This window comes from Pipistrellus kuhlii, unplaced genomic scaffold (assembly GCF_014108245.1).
Source record: "Pipistrellus kuhlii isolate mPipKuh1 unplaced genomic scaffold, mPipKuh1.p scaffold_m20_p_3, whole genome shotgun sequence".
NCBI classification, from domain to species: Eukaryota; Metazoa; Chordata; class Mammalia; order Chiroptera; family Vespertilionidae; genus Pipistrellus; species Pipistrellus kuhlii.
The window spans coordinates 32085276-32102709 of record NW_023425529.1 but is presented as its reverse complement, the minus strand read 5'-3'; the positions used below and the strand labels follow the sequence as shown (position 1 = coordinate 32102709).

General features: G+C 43.7%; 1 long non-coding RNA gene across 1 annotated transcript in view; it reads right to left on the bottom strand.

Moving 5' to 3' along the window:
* Positions 1-6725: 6725 nt before the first annotated feature.
* The window catches only part of LOC123653169, a 15197-nt gene continuing 4488 nt past the window's right edge, over positions 6726-17434 (bottom strand). Inside the window, exons 2-3 of the long non-coding RNA XR_006742814.1 lie at positions 9635-9645; positions 6726-6843 (exon numbers count right to left, since the gene is read on the bottom strand). This is a non-coding gene — a long non-coding RNA (uncharacterized LOC123653169). The remainder of the gene's footprint in view (positions 6844-9634; positions 9646-17434) is intronic.

Here is a 17434-nt window from a genome sequence, read left to right as displayed (position 1 = left end):
TCAATAGATAATGCTAAATTGGTGTCTTAATGAAACAAATAATTTATACTTTCCAAAATAGAGTAAGAGAGAGGTTTTCTTTCTCTACGTGGTCAATAAAAGTTGGACATTATCAAATACATTTATTTACAATCAAATATAGATAAGTAGTGGTTGATTCTATTTAAATTAAAATTACTGCTGAGCCGAAACTGGTTTGGCTCAGTGGATAGAGTGTCGGCCTGTGGACTGAGGGGTCCCAGGTTCGATTCCGGTCAAGGGCATGTACATTGGTTGCGGGCACATCCCCAGTGGCGGGTGTGCAGGAGGCAGCTGATGGATGATTCTCTCTCATCGATGTTTCTAACTCTCTATCCCTCTCCCTCTCTATAAAAAAATTAATAAAATATGTATTAAAATAAATTAAAATTACTAATGAAGTTATTATAAAATTTATAAATAAGCAATTGTAGTTCAGCATCTTTCTATATGCTTATTTCCATTTACATACTTTTAGATGAGTTAACTTTTCATATTTTTACTCATATTAAGAAATTATGCCTTTATTTTGCAAGTTTGCCCCCCCAATTTGACTTTTTTCCTTTGGCTATGTGGTAATTTTCCCTATATATGAATTTTTAAATTTTATGTAGTTTAAATCTGTTAATCTTTTAAGTCTTTTCAGTTCCCTCCAGGATTAAAAAAAATATTTATATACATTTTTAATTCTATCCTTTAATTACAACATTCTTTAAAAATAATATTCACTTTTGATTATATTACTTACATCTATTATCATAAATGTTAACAGGAATATGTTTATGTTTGCTATATTTCAGTTCTCTAAATCAAGAATTTGGGCAAAAAATAATGATTTAATATTCGCAATTCACTCTAACACAACTGGCACTTGTTTCGATTTGAAAAAATGATGGGAGGTAAAATTTTAAAGAATGCATTTCCCCCCCCCAAAAAATGGTTTTAGAACCCTCTATTCTCTTCCACAGAATCTTATTTTGTAGATTATTAGTTTAAGTATAAATTATATTGTTGCCACTACAGTAGCATTTTAGTTGTTAGTAAATTGAGTACTAACATCCTCCTCTCCCTAATTTCAGCGAATCTTAGGATATGTTTCTTAATTCAATCCTACAAAGAAATTTAAATTATGTTAATATACTAAGCCTTGCCTCTTAGGAAGATAGCATGCAATCTGTTATATTCTCCTTTAGTACTATCTTTTCTAACCATTGCCACAGATGCAGTATGGTACATTCATTACCTCTATTTCATCTGCTTTACTCTGTATTTCCATTTCTGAAACACCAAAGCACTGCTATAGTAACAATACATCTAGATAAACTATTAATGGTTATATCGTCTGACACATCAAAACAAATAACTCTTGCTGATTCTCAGCTGTGGTAATTTATTCTATTTTTTTTTTAAATTTATGTAAAGAATTCAAATTTTAAGAGGTATAAAATTTTTTTTTAAGTTAAGTGTAGGCAAATATTAAATTCTTTTAGACTCCTGGGCATTTTATACCCAAGGTTCTTAGAAATAGCAATCCAGCATGTTGATGCTGTGGCATGCTTGTCCTCACTAATGATTTGAATATTAGAACAGGGGTTCTCGTTCTGTCCTTTCCCAGGACCAAGCAGTTGGCTGTCTCAGAGAACTTGTTTCTGAAGTTGTTACTGGTTCATTACTCTTCCCACTCTTCAAATCTCCATCTAATGGATAATTCAACTTCATTTCCTCAAAGGTGCTCTCTCTTACCTCCAGATTAGATCAGACCCCAAGGCCATACATGGTTAGGTTCGAATTCTCTTTTTTCCACTTTTATTTCTCACTGTTCGTAATGATATTTGTATGGGTATTTTGATTACCTGCCTCGCACATTTAGTGAAAGACTGTTTCTGCATTTCTTATTATTTTATTATCAGAGCCTGGCAATTTGTTCATATTAAGTATTTGTTGAATAAATGAATGAATGAATTAATTAATTCATGTCCAAATCAAATCCTATCCTCTTTGGAAAAACATTTCTAACTTCTCCAGCTACTATGATAAATCCCTCTCTTGAATTTGAGGCGTTTGTTGTTGGTACCATTCACTTGTCCTCTGGAATCATTGATTCATAGAATTTAATAGGAGTTTAGAGGTAGCAAGCTTTATATTGTAAATGATGCAATTCATTGAAATACAATTCTTGGTTTTAGTTTTGTGAATATCATCATTAGTGATTGAAAGTTGCCTCCCGAACCATCATCCTTGGACTATCCTTGTTTTCATTTTTCTGATATTTAGCAAGTATCTACTTTCTTGTGATTTTCAAGACTAATTTGGCTCCTTAGCATAAAAAAGAAAAAGCCTATTTGTTCTTCTAATGATGGTCCCTCAAATAGTCAAAGACAGCTCTCCTGCTCAATCAAAACACAGCCCTCCTTTAATTATTGCTTTTACATTCTGGTTTCCAACTTCTTTCATCATTCTGATTTACTCTCCTGTGATATCAGTTTAAGTTTGTCAAGGTCCTTTCTAAAATAAAATTACTTTTGTTATCAGTAATTTTATTTTTTTTCTAAATATGCTATTCAAATGTCCAAAGATAGTAATAAAAGAATTAAAATTTCTAAAAAAAAAAAAATCAGAGGTTACTTTTTTCTAAGAATAAATTTCTGATGCTCTTTAAGTCTTAAAGTTCAGAAATTTGAAAAATATAATTTTGATTAACGGCGGTTGGAGGATTGTATAGATCACATAACCTATTCTATAATGTATGGTTTAAAACGATCTCACTTGCTCTGACCACTGGCTAGGTGAACTTCAAAGAGTTTTAAACAAATAAGTAACAAAATACTGTGCTTGTTTTGGTCCAAAAGGTTTACTCTTATAGCTATTACCTACTAAGAAACCAAACCCAATGTTTAATAATAATAATCAGCTCTTTCCTGGGCTCAGCAAAAAATGTTTTGATGTGGTTAGTACCAGCCTCTGATGAGGGTATCAGCCTTCATTTAAAAAACAACCATTAGTTTGAGTTGTCATTACCAACATTACTAAATTGCTGATAATAACATTCATTACAAAACAAGAATTGTCCTTTTCAGTCCTTTATATATCATTTATCATTCGTTTCAAAAACATTATATTATATTGAAACGTTGCTGTCAACACGTCTCGAAAGAAGGCAACAAATGCTGCAAGAAGAAAAAGTAGCAAATAAAATAAAATAAAATAATATAGAAATAAATTAGAAGGGCGGGGAACTTGAGCCTCTCCACTTCTGAGATGGTTTTCCTATCTGGCACATAGTTATGATCATTAAATATTCGTTAAATGAATGGGAACATTCAAGCACCAGGGATAATTCCATAGCAGGGATGACATGTTATAAGCAAAGTAATTGGCTGAGCCAGAATATCTGGCAATTTATTTTCAATTTCAATTTTTACTATATTTTCAATTTCAATATTTATTGAGAACCCATTATGAGTTAAACTGTAATCCCTAAAAACACTCAAATATTTTTCTAACATGGTGTAACTCAATTTCCTATAATCCAAATTTATATTATAAATTCATTCCTCGTTCTTTCCCTCACTCCTTCTCCCTTATTTCCTTCCCTCATTTCTTTTTTTTCTTTTTTTTAAATGTTGGAGTTGGGGATGGTTATTTTTAAAAATATATATTTTATTGATTTTGTACAGAGAGGAAGGGAGAGAGACAGAGAGTTAGAAACATCGATGAGAGAGTCATCATCGATCAGCTGCACACACACACACACACACACACACACCCCCGCTGGGGATATGCCCGCAACTAAGGTATACATGCCCTTGACCGGAATCGAACCCGGGACCCTTCAGTCCCCAAACCAATGCTCTATCCATTGAGCCAAACTGGTTTCGGCTCCTTCCCTCATTTCTTTTTTTTTTTTTTTTTTTTAATATATTTTATTGATTTTGTACAGAGAGGAAGGGAGACAGATACAGAGTTAGAAACATTGATGAGAGAGAGTCATCGATCAGCTGCCTCTTGCACACCCCCCACTGGGGATGTGCCCGCAACGAAGGTACATGCCCTTGACCGGAATCGAACCTGGGACCTTTCAGTCCGCAGACAGACGCTCTACCACTGAGCCAAACTGGTTTCGGCTCCTTCCCTCATTTCTAATGAAAAATTCACTTGGGCTATTTAGATAACTATTTTAAAGCAGCCTATAAATGAGCTATTGGCCCTGGGTAGAGCCAGCCATAGCAATGTGATCAAGCAACAAAATGAACAAAAGAAACTTTGGAATGCACCTGGATGTTAAGAAAATAAGAGGTGTTTTTTTGTTTTGTTGTTTTTTTTTTAAGACTAAGGTACTCAAATTTCTCTTCAGGGTTTTGTTGCTACCTTTCCTACAAAATTATCCAGATTACTTCTTGACCTCTACCTTGAGAGCAGAGGAAGTCTTGCTGTGTGACGTGTTGCTTGGTAGCTAGCTCTGAAGCCTGCAGGTACTTTCTTACCTGAGCGCCATATTCTAAATACTGTAATTGCTTGCACATTTGAACCTATTCCATCCCTGGATTACAATATATATATATTCTCTACATAAACTTTAAAGAGAAAAGGCATTTGAGGTATATTTTAATATTTATATAAATGCATATTTCAATTTACATAAAATATATAGGCATATCCTCTAAGCAATCACTAAAGTTTTAAAAAAAAATTATAATACTTGCAGTTTTCATACTTTCAAAAAAACTATAGGCTATTTTCAAACTACTTTTGGAGGATCTGTCATAAACCAAATAAATACTTGAGACAATCCAGGAAACTTTAAAAAAATTCTCTCCAAAAAGAAATTAGGAGCTTATGCTCAGGGGCCAGTTTGCCACCAACAAAAGCCCGGAAAGTTATGAAGCCTATTCTGTTTTATTATTAGGACAGGGTTCATATCAATCGAGGTGATCCCTATAACTTCCAAAAACTCACTTTAGGTTAAGTGCAAAAATTCTAACTAAAGTTGTTTTGAACTGAGATAAATCTATAATAAATTTGAAAATGTCCAGTGAATTACTATTTTGCAAGCAATTAGAGTTTATTATAATACTTGATGTGCACTCTGTTAGGCACTGGAATACACAAAAAGGAATACGATATAAAATTTTTGCCCTTCGGGAGCTGGCATTTTAGTGAGAGGTGTCCGTTTTTTTTCCTCCTTTGCGGGTATTAAACATAGAGTTTTCATACACAGTTATAGAAGTGGCATGTTACAGAACCTAAAGAAAAGAAGCATTAACTGAACGTTTCAGAAGCGAGTCTGTGTTGTATATACGAGGGATTGGCTGTTGAGTTAAAGTAGCGTTCTCAGAAGTGTCTATTTAAATCCATATTGTTGACACTACAGGGAAAGCAGTGAAACTTGTCAGCAGATGATTAAGTTTTACGGTTGATGTGCACACTTTTGTAGCTTGGGACCAATATCAAGTTTCTGGGCAAATCTTCCTTCCTCTCTCCACACCCTCCATTTATCATTAAACCGTGTCCTCAGCCTGTTGGCGTTGTGTTCTCAGAATAAAGGTATTTCACAGTAATTCTATTTTTCATTTTTCGCTTATCAATCTGAGAAGAGTTACTTCCATTTTTCTTTTTCTTTTTTGCCCTCCCAAGGGCAAGAAGCTTTTAGATTGCTGGTTTATTTATATATTCCACAAGGGAAAGTCTGCACTCCACTGGCTACTTTTTCAATTCCCAAGACCACCAGTTAGTGGTATTATTTCCGGATGAGTGAAACACCCTTCCCCAGCAGCTGGGGGAGGAGCGCACAGCCCTAAGTTACTGGCTTTCCACTGACTAGCCTTTTAGGAAAGTGACACCGGTCCCACGGAAATTAACAACCCTTTCACTCGGACAGGCTTGACATCTTCAGGACGAAGTGGAGATTAAAAAAAAATAAAATTGAATTCTTATGGGTTGGGTTACTGTTGGAGAAGGGCAGGTGGGGAGTTAGTGAATGGATAGACGATCAAACGGGGCTCTTTATGAAACGACTCATTAACACTGCACGAAAAAATAAACCTCTGCTGACTCCAGAGGATTGAAAAAAAAAAAGCTTCAAAAATCTAAACTTCAAACAAAATTTAGGAAACGTAAGGAGACCTATCAATGCAGTCTGGGTGCTTGCAAAAATAAATAAATAAAATAAAAATAAATGCAGTCTGGGTGCTTGCAAAACCACACGTCAGGCTAGAAACCGGGGCACAGGTGTGAACATTTTGCAAAACAGCTTTCGGAACGGTTTTCCAACGCGAAAGACCTGTGCGCGCCGCCCGAGAACTGGAGGGTGGCAGGCGCGTCGCGCAAGCTGGGCGTTCGCCCCGCGTGGCTATAACCTTTCCGCCTTCCCCGCCCCGCCACGCCCCCTCGGCCGCCGCCGCCTCCGCCCGGGAGGCGTTTGTTTACGTGACGTCACCCGTAGTAAGCAGTCCCCGCCCCCGTGAGCCTCCGGCCGCCGCCGCCGCGTTTCCCGCGCCGCGGCGCTTCTCCCCTTAAAAGGACAATAGAGGCGCCGGGAGCGCGCGCGGCCGCCGGGCCTCCTCGCCTCCGCCGCCCTCGCCGCGCGCGCGCCCGCATGCAAATGAGCCCGATTCAGTAGAATTTTGCACCGGGAGCCGCGCGTGCGCAGAGGGAAAGCGGAATCTACACCTTCCCCGGCCAGCGGCGGTAGCAACTGCAGAACTGCAAGGAGACAATCTTCCCAGACAAGGCAGTTGGGGAAGGAGGGAGCGACAGGCGCGGGGTGGGGGTGGTTGGCCTGGCGTGCACGCCGCACCTCGGGGACGCTGACTGCGCGTGGAACGGCTGCGTGTGGAAGGTGAGTGACTCCGACCATTACTCTGGTGCAAAACTCTTCCCTAGGCTTTGATTTCAGAGTGGCTTCTTTTTTTTTTCTCTCTCCCTCTCTCATTTCATCTCCCCCACCTCCCCCAGTCCTTACACACAGACACACACACACACACACACACACGCACACGCACACACAGGAAGTTTTGTCTTGGAGATGGCATTGCGGGGAGCGCTGTGTTCGTGATTTCCCCCGGACCCCCCGATCCTTTTGTATGCGCACGTTTTTTAAAGTGTGTGTCTCTTTCCATCGGGGACGGAGGGAGGGGACGGAAGGCAAACCGAAAGTCTTGCGGCGGGGGACGTGGAGGGGGGAGCCTGGGAACGCGTGCGGAGCCGCCGGAGTTGGGGCGGCGGCATCCACGGTAAAGGTGACAATGACTTTTTTTGTCAGCCGCAGCGATCTCGGGCGCCCAGGAGCAGAGCCAGCCCGGTGGCTGGAAAGGCCCGAGGGGAAAACGACTCGCTGGCAATTGGCGGAGGGGGCACCCCCCCCCCTCCCCGGGGATCGGTGCGCGGTGTGGGCGCGCGCCCGGGAGGGGTCGGGGCTCCGGCGGCTGTGGACCTCGTGGCTTAGTGTTGATGGCAGCAGCCCCTTTGCGCGTGTTTTGAGAAAGGCGGACCCTACAAACTTAAAGTTGCGGTGTGTGGACTTGCGAGCTGGCGGAGGGCAGGAGGGGGTTTTAAACCGGCCTCTGGGTCGGTGCCGCCGGGGTTGCCAAGCGCACGCGGCGCGGGGCGTTGTTGGCCGGACTCCGGGGGGACGCGGATGCGACAATGAGAGCCGCACGCGGCCGCCCCTCGGGGAGCAGCCCGGGCTCCCCCACGCCTCCGGGCCGCGCCCAGGCAGCGCTCTGGGTGTCTGGGGGCAGCCCCCCAAGTTTAGTTCGCCGTGGATTCACCTGTAGCGTGGCCGTGGGCGCCGCGGCGAGGGCTTTTCTCTAAAGGGCCGGCGCGTGTTTGGCTTCAGATGGCCCGTCCGAGCCCACGGACCCCGGGGATGGAGGCGGCGGCGCGGCGTGCGCCCCCGGGGCCAGAGGACCCCGCCGAGCGCCGCGTTTTTGTGCCGAACCTGACGGACCACGTGCTCGGTCGGAGCGGCGACCTGGTTCTCGCCGGGAGTGTCCGTCCGGCTCCAGGTCAGCCGCGAGCCGCGGGCGCTGCCGCGTCCGGCCGCCCGCCCGGCAGGACAATGTGGTTTTGCAGATGATGGCGTCCTGCCAGTTTACAAAAGCAGAGTGAAAGTCACCAACTCTCCTGGCCGGGGCGGGGCGGGTGACCCAGGCAGGCGTCTGTCCATCCAGGGACCGGGCAGAACTTGGGGATGGAACGGGCCCGCCGCCGAGGGGAGGGGAGGTGGGGAGGACCGACAGGGCTGCGGCGGCGCGGGGTGCCGAGCCCTCCCGGGGTGCCCGCCTGGTGTCTGGCCCCGGGGAGACCATCCGGCATCCCGATGCCGCACGTAGGCAGCGCCGGGCCGGACGCAAAACAAAGGGCTTTGCATGCGCCCATGCGGGCCCCGCCGGCGCGCGGGGCGGCTGCGGGCGGAGGGCCGTGCGGGCCGGGCGCCCCCCCGTCAAGTTGGGGCGACTTTCGGGAGGGGCTTTTGTCCCCCTGCCCGGCGCGGGGAAACTTTTGGCGGCGCTCCTGGGTGAGGTGCCATGCTGGTGCGCGGGGAGGCGGCGGGCTTCCGCGCTCCGGGCGCTCTGGGCGGGGAGGGAGGCGGCATGGGGGGGAGGAGGGGGTCCCGGCGCCCCGGTGCGGCGACGGCCCCAAAGGGCCGGGAAGAGCGTGGCCCCGAGTTCCCGGTCCGTTACCCGCGGCCCGGAGCCTGCGTCTGGGAGGTCTGGGGCTTCGCCTTTGAAGTGGAACTGTTGCCATGTTTGAATTACGTCAGGGCAAAGCCATGAGGAGGAACAAGCCCCGGCAGCGCGGCGTGCGGGAGGGAGGCGCGGCCTGCGGGAGGCGCCGCGCTGGGCGGGCGCCGGCGGCGAGGGGCCCGTTGTGCCGGCGCAGGTGAGGTCCCTCCGCCCTCGCCCCGGCCAGCAGCTCCCCCGTGGAACTTTCTTCCCGACCCGAGCTGTTTTTATTTGCCAACAGATCCGGCGGGGAGCTCTGCTCTTTGCTGCTACCGCGGTGCCTCTTTCTTGGTGGGGTCACCGCATGCCCAAGGGGGAGGCGCAGGTTGGGGGGGAGACACACGAGGGCCGTGGGGGACCCGATTGCCTTGGGAGGACGGGGGAGACAATTTGTTGCTTTCTGGGAAACCCAGCAACTTCCCCCCCCCCCCCATCCCCCCAATTCCCAAGCAGCTGAGCCTCGGCCCGCACACGTTCGGGGGACCCAAGCCCCGACGACACGCAACGAACCACCACCGTGGGGAAGTTGCGGGGCTCCGGGTGCGTGCTGCTGCTGCTTTTGTGTTTGCGTGTGGGAGGGGCGAGGTTTGTTTGGGTTGGGGTGGTGGTGGTGGTTTGTTTGGGTGGTAAGAGGACGCTGCAGAGTTTGTCCCGGTAACTAGGACCCCAGTAGATGTCTTTGTTTTTATTTCTCTTCCTCTGGCTAGACTAAGGATTACTGTTTAGCCAAGCATGCTCCCTGTGGGGAGACAGTTTTATCCCCGCGATCCTTTCCCCTCCAACTTCTCACCTGTTCCTAAAGAAGGTTAATAAAACTTTTCTCCCCTTTTTCTTTGAATAGTTAAAAAAAAGAGAGAGAGAGAAAAGGATTTGACCTTGTCAGTAAGCACCTGTTTTTGAACTGGAGTTCGCCGACTTGAAAAGCCTTTTAATAATTTATGTTGCAAAACAGAACGCGTTTTATTAATTGCTCAGCCGAAATAATTAAAAGTTAGGGGGAGTTTGTTTCTGGTGTAGCTGGAGAGAGCCTGGTGGCATTTGAAGTATTTGTATAATGATTTTTGGGGAAGGGGGGATCATTCTTGGCCCTGAAGGTATGCTTGGCTCAATGTCTGGCGATTGTTCACTGTGTTATCTCGGGATGACCTTGAAGAAGCCTGCACACGGGGTGCTGGGCCTTGGAGATTTTGTGTGAGGGCTGGGGAGGAAGCTGCTGGGAACGACCATGGCTCGCTGTGCTCTCCCTGCTGGCCTCGTCCCAGTTCCTGGGAATTGTGGTTGACCTTCTGGTTACCCCTCTTAGATTTTCTTTTCAAGCTAACTTTTTTCTTTCCTTTTTTTTTTTTTTTTTTTTTTTTTAGTATGTGACCCCAGGCATAGCTCAAAAATTATGCTGGTTTGACACATGGATGCTTCCTTGGTATTTGGGGTTTGCCTGCAGTCTAGACATCCAGTAAGCAGCCACCATATCTGTTGCTTCTTTGCTGTTTTCGCCTGCATTTTAGATCACGTGTGAGGGTTAGAATCCAAAAGTAATCATCTCCGGGGAAAGAATATCCTCAGAGGCCACGCCCCCACACCTGTACAAATGGAAATCCTTTTTTTCTGCTTTTCATTGTTTTGTTATTAAATAATCACATTTCCCCCGAGTTTTGGTTCACCAAATAGCAGATACCCAAAGGCAAACAGTATCGGTAACTAAACTTCTGAATTGAATACAAAGAGCATGTCAAGAAAATGAAAAGCTTTGGATTTAATAACTTTATGGCTTCCTCTGGGCAGTCATTTCTCAGAGTCATGTGTTTAAAATGCATATGAAGTACTTTGCAAATACACTGAGATCCTTTGTTTGTTTTTTCTTAATTAGTATTTTATAGTCAAGTTCCTGCGAGGACTTCAATATCCGGGGACATTTCAAATACAATATATAGACCTTAATAAAACCATTAAATTGCAGATATTTTCAATATCAGGGATATGTGCAACAGAGATTTGGTTTATCAAGGTGAATGAGCTGAGGGGGCAAGTCACACAGACAAGGTCTCTGCTGCCTTCCCTTTTTTTGTTGCTTTTGTGGGAGGTTGGAGATGAAAAGTTCAGTTGGTGGCTTAATTCTAGAACCCCAAAGCTGCTGTTGCTAAGAATTCTCAATTCTGTAGATCTGGACCTCGGATAGTCACTTTTCCCCCAGAGTGGGAATCGAGCCCTGGGAAAACCTGCCTCCTGGGGCTCAAAGTCAGGAAGATTTATGTCAGGAAAGCCATTGGAGAATGATTTTCTATGTAAAACAAATTTTTCACTGGGGAAAGCTTCCTTTGATTTGAAATATGAACCAACTTTCTAAACTGTTATGAAGACATGAATTCACCATGCCAGGCCCACAACACAGCAGGTTGCTTTAAAAATAGGGCATTTCCTTTTTTTCTTAGAAGCTAGGAATATTATTGGTTGCGAAGGAAGGGAGCACATTTGTTGAGGCACTTAGGTTAATTGTTCAGAAGGCTCGGGGGTTAAATGCCTAAATTCCAAAGCCTTGGCCATCCTAAGTAAGTCCCATTGTGGTCTTGTTACCTCGTCTGCAAAGTAGCAATGATGGGGCTCATGGGGTTGTAAATCATTAAGCAAGGAAGGTGCTTGGTAAATATTGGCTGTTGTTACTCTCACAACTTGGGGAAGTAGACATTTTACAGAAGACCCAACTGAGGAAATACTCAGTAAATGATGAGTGGAAAGAATGAGTCTTTGGCCCCCTCCCCCACCCTCAGGAACTGGTTCTGGGAAGACCCTACCTTCAGTCCTGGTTCCTTAAGAAGTTCTGATTCAACCATCTTACCTCTTCCTGCTTTCTCTTGTTCACAAGAGTGTCCTGGAATTCCCACACTTAGCTTTGACTCGGGGGTTATAAATTGAAAATATTTTCTTTGATTCTCCAGTTTCTCCTCTAATTGAATCAGCAAATGAGGTTTTCTGTATTATGGAAATAAGCTGGAAGTGCACCCCCTCCAAAAAGAGGGAGGTAGGTTTCCTTTTTGCACTAAAAATACAGAAGTCACAGGCACATTGACTGTTACATAGTCAAAACCCGTTTCCATTGAACTAAAGCAACTTGTTGCTAGCTTGTATTTAGTTGTTTCCACCTGTTATAAGTTTGATTTGGCTTAATGTTATTTTAATTTGGTTGATGCTAATGTATGCTGAGTTTAAATAGCTCTCATTTTGAGACTCATGTTTCCCACATTATTTTCCTAGCCTCCTCTTCCTCCCACATATGCTTACTTGCAATAAGCAAGAAATAATTTTTCTACCAATTGTTAGGAAAGCATTGAATTGTTTACTGTTAATCATCTGTAATTAAAGTAATTGATTTGGTTTACATTTTCTGGAAATCTGTAAGCCTCAAAACAATTTTTCCTTACAAAAAAAATCTGTAGCCGAAACCGGTTTGGCTCAGTGGTAGAGCGTCGGTCTGCGGACTGAGGGGTCCCGGGTTCGATTCCGGTCATGGGCATGTACGTTGGTTGCGGGCACATCCCCAGTAGGGGGTGTGCAGGAGGCAGTTGGTCGATGTTTCTCTCTCATCGACGTTTCTGGCTCTCTGTCTCTCTCCCTTCCTCTCTGTAAAAATCAATAAAATATATTAAAAAAAATCTGTAGACTAAACGTTAAAAACGACTCCATTTAAAACATCAGTTTTTAGTCCAGCCGGTGTGGCTCAATGCTTCTATGAAACAGGAGGTCACAGTTTGATTTTCTGTCAGGGCACATGCTTGGGTTGTGGGCTTGATCCCAGTAGGGGGCGTGCAGGAGGCAGCCGACCAATGACTTACTGATGTTTCTATCTCTCTTTCTCCCTCCTTCTTCTTTCCTCTCTAAAATAAAGTATATTTTTTTAAAAAGACATCCGTTTTTAAATACACATCTTTTAAAATTTTAATTGAATTTATTGGGTTGACATTGGTTTTTAAAACCATACAGGTTTCAAGTGTACAACTGAAAAGAACATCATCCTTAATACGCATCTTTATTGTGGACACATTTTCTTTCTTTTTTTCTTTTTTTTTAATTTAAAAAAAATAGCCGAATCCGGTTTGGCTCAGTGGATAGAGCGTCGGCCTGTGGAATGAAAGGTTCCAGGTTCGAGTCCAGTCAAGGGCATGTACCTTGGTTGCGGGCACATCCCCAGTGGGGGGTGTGCAGGAGGCAGCTGATGGATGTTTCTAACTCTCTGTCCCTCTCCCTTCCTCTCTGTAAAGAATCAATAAAATATATTGAAACAAATAAATTAATTAAAAAATATATATTTTATTGATATATATTTTTTTTTAACAGAGAGGAAAGAGAGATAGTTAGAAACATCAATGAGAGAGAAACATCGATCAGCTGCCTCCTGCACACCCCCTACTGGGGATGTGCCCTCAACCAAAGTACATGCCCTTGACCGGAATCGAACCTGGGACCCTTCAGTCTCCAGGCCGACGCTTTATCCACTGAGCCAAACTGGTTTCAGCAATGGGCACGTTTTTTTATTCATGCCCTTAAATACATTGTTCAGCTCCACCATTCGAAGGGCAGTTAGTAAGTTTCACCTATTTCTGTGTGCTGTGTATAGTCGGCACCTGGGTGTAATATAAGACTTAGTTCTTGCCCTGCAACAGTTTACCACTGAGTAAAGGAGATAATACAGTAAATAAATATGTGAAATCCTGCATGTTAAGTATTCTAATAAAGGAATCTGAAGGTTTTGTAAAAAGAAATCTTAAGGAAGACCCCCCCTCCTTAACCAAACCCCCCCCCCCCCCAGGTTAAGGGGATGGAAGGGAAACTATCTCAAACAGAAAGAACAGCCTGAGATGTGCGGCTAGTTAGTGAAGTTGGTTTCACACTCCTGGAATATCAGAATCCCAAATTGGGAGCAGCTGGAAGGCAGGGCCAGATCCTGCGAAGCTTTGAATTTCTTGCCAAGGATTTTAGATATTATCTTGAAGCCAGTGTTAGTACTTTGGAAGAGATGATTAATATTTGAACTTGAGTAAGATACCACCTGTTTGAAGAATGCAGGGAAATTAGTTATGAGGCTCTGACAGGGACACAGGAGTTGATGAGGGACACAGGAGTTGGGGGACATGAAACCAGAGAAGTGAAGAAGCAGAATCTGTAAGGACTTCATACACGGTGGAAACGGTGAGGGCGTGCCCAGGGTGCTCAGGGAGAGTCCAGTTGTAGATAAGAGCTCATAGATTTTTTTTTTTTTTAAATATATATTTTATTGATTTTGTACAGAGAGGAAGGGAGAGAGATAGAGAGTTAGAAACATTGATGAGAGAGAGTCATTAATCAGCTGCCTCTTGCACACCCCCTACTGGAGATATGCCCGCAACCAAGGTACATGCCCTTGACCGGAATCGAACCCGGGACCCTTCAGTCCCCAAGCCGACGCTCTATCCATTGAGCCAAACCGGTCTCGGCTAAGAGCTCATAGATTTTGTGTGACGGTGTGGATGCTGAGACAGGTGAACACAGGAAGAGCTTTCCTGGAAGACAAGGTTATGTAATCAAATTAGGGCATTTAAAAGTTAGGATCGCCAGTCCTTGTGTTGGTGCTTCGTTACAGATATTATCCAAAAGAGTAGGGATTTATCCTTATTTTATAAAGAGAAATGGGAAGGTCAGAAAGCTTAAGGAACTTCTTGAACTTAGACCAACACCAGATGTGTGCTACCATACCCCCATTCTTAAAATGTTTGTCAGTCTTACTAATGGGAGCAGGAAGGAGTAGAGTCCAGTTTCATGACCTTGGTTTAAAAGAAAGCCTTCAGAAATCATGTTCTACCTTCAGTTTAATTTGTTGTGCGGGTCCTGGGACAGAGAGAGTTCACACTTCTATAATGTGCAAGTCTCCAATTCAAGAAAATAAGTGGTATACATAGACTGATGTTTTCATACTCTTGCTTTACAGCATCCTTGGAAAGTAGAAGTGAGATTTCACCCTCGTATTACAAAGGGGTAAATAAAATTAGAAGTGACTTTCTATTCAGTTGTAAAGATAAAAGCAGAAATAAACTCAAAATTAACTAATTGCAGTGCTCTTTTCATCTGATTCACAATAGTTAAACTTCCTAAGTGATCCCTTAAAAACAAATAAATACTGCCCTGGTCGGGTGGCTCAGTTGGTTGGATCATCTTCCCGTTAAAAGATTTTGGGTTTGATTCCAGTCAGGACACATACCAACGTGGGTTTAGTCCCCAGTAGGGACATGTATGGGAGACAACCAATCCATGTTTTTCTCTGAATAAAAACATCCACCCTAACTGGTTTGGCTCAGTGGATAGAACATCGGCCTGCAGACTAAGGGGTCTCAGGTTCGATTCCAGTCAAGGGCATGTACCTTGGCTTTGGGCATATCCCTAGTAGGAGGTGTGCAGGAGGCAGCTGATCAATGATTCTCTCTCATCATTGATGTTTCTATATCTCTCCCTTCAATAAAATATATAATAAAGATGTAATAAGCAAATGGTCGTTCCTCAATGAATCTTAATGACTGACCTCGTAATGGCCAGATCACTGACCAGTAGGAGGGGACAGGGCAGCAAGCTATGAGAGGGGGGCAGAGGCAGCTACAGGAGGGCAGGGCAGGGCAGTGGGTGGAGAGCTATAGGAGGGCGGCAGGCAAGCTACTGGCACACAGATTTGTGCACAGGGCTACTAGTGTGTGTGTGTGTGTCTGTGTGTCTGTGTGTGTCTGTGTGTGTGTGTGTGTTTTAACAGCATATAAATACCACCTCTTTAACCATTACAACTTTCTTATCTACTGGAATTGTTCTTAATCTAGAACTGGGAGGCCCAGTATTCCTTTGCACAACCAAAATGGGAGAACGTAGTATTTATATATGTGTGTGTGTGTGTGTGTGTGTGTGTGTGTACTCTGTCTAAAACTTACAGTCTTGGAGTTGTGATTTAAAAAATAAAAATTTTAGAGAGGGAAGGAGATAGAGAGAAATATATACAGAGAGAAACATTGATGTGAGAGAGAAACATTGGTTGTCTCCCACATGCGCCCAGACCAGGGATCAAACCCACTACCTTTTGGTGTATGGGAACACACTTCAACCAACTGAGCCACACTGGCCAGGGTGGATTTGTAATTTAAAAAACAATTTTTTTATATCGAGCCCTCGCCAGTGTGGCTCAGTTGGTTGGGCACAGTGGTTCCTTGCACTGAGAGGTTGCTGATTTGATTCCTAGTCAGGGCTCTGTCCCATTGTGAGGTGGGCAGGATTCAGCCCATCAATATTTCTTTCTTCTCCCTTCCTCTCTAAAAAAAAACAAAAACAAAAACAAACAAACAAACAAAAAAACAACCCACAAAAATAATAAACTGATCTTTAAAAATGAAAGTTTTGAAACTTAGGCTGTTTTAGCTGAAGACTTATTTCTGAGTTTGACCCTTTTCTGCAAAGTGTGGGTGGGTTCCATCGGCGGCCACAATTACACATATTTTACCACATAATTTTTCAAAGACTGGGTACATGTTTGGAGAGGCTGTTGGTACCAATATGTTTGCCTCCAGGGAAACAACTTTGTCCCTCAAAAGAGAATAAATAAATTGAGAACCATTGATGCCCGCTTGTGGGTCGGTATCTAGGCGCAGGTAAGAGGGAACAATAGTGTTTGATTGCCCCATGGCTCCCCTTAAGCTCTGACAAAACATGTCTCATTGTTGAATACCTCAACCAAGTGGCCCCGCAGCCTGAGAACACAACAGGGCAGTCCTGTTTGACCCTTTGTGGAGTGTTGCTCCAGTTACACTGTTAGTGTTTACTGCATCTTGTACTTACAACAGTATATGTGACTAAGGATAGCACACCATTGACTAAAATGATGTCAAGGGTAGCGTTGTCAGTTACAGCAACTCAAGGTTCTCGTGATCAGTGTTTTTCCATATTTATTTCTCTTCCTTTCCCATCATCCTGCCATTTAAAGTTCAACTCTAATGAGTCTCTTTCACGTCTAAGTTGTCTTTGGTTGCTCGGTTCCTTTTGTGCTTTTTTTCACCTCTGCTTCCTTCCCACTTGACAAATCGTTCGCTTGTCTCTTCTCTGCAGTTTCCTTCCCATTCTGCTCTCTGTCTAGTCTGATCTTACTAGTCCATTCTGTCTTCTCTCCTGCCTAATGTACTTCCTAATGTGTATATCTTTATCTGTGAGTCTTTGAGGAAGTTGGTTCAAGCCTTTTCAGGTTCCTCTTTAGTTAAGTCAAGATGTGATGGTAACTTAAGGTTTTGGGGCATTGTACTCTTGAATTTTAAAAAGGCAGTAGTAAAAAAAAAAAAAAAAAAAAAAAAAAGCAATATAGAAGGGAGTAAAGTGAAAGTAAACTTCCTTCATTCTTGCACCCCCCAGAGGCAACCGCTAGCTACCAGTTTTTAAAAATCCATTTTTAAATGTCAGGTTTTTAAAGTTTGAGATCTCATTTTAAAAACATGCCATGGGATTATACTTTATATCTATTTTTCAGCTTGCTTATTGCACAGGACAAAGTATCTTGGCTAGTTCCCTCCCTGCCCATGTTGCAGATGTGTGCTACATTCTTTCTAAGGCTGAAAATGAATAAGAGACCATCTTTGAGCTTAGAGTTACTTATCACAAGATTTTTCCTTGAATAATATCCCTTCAGTATTGGCTGTTGCTGT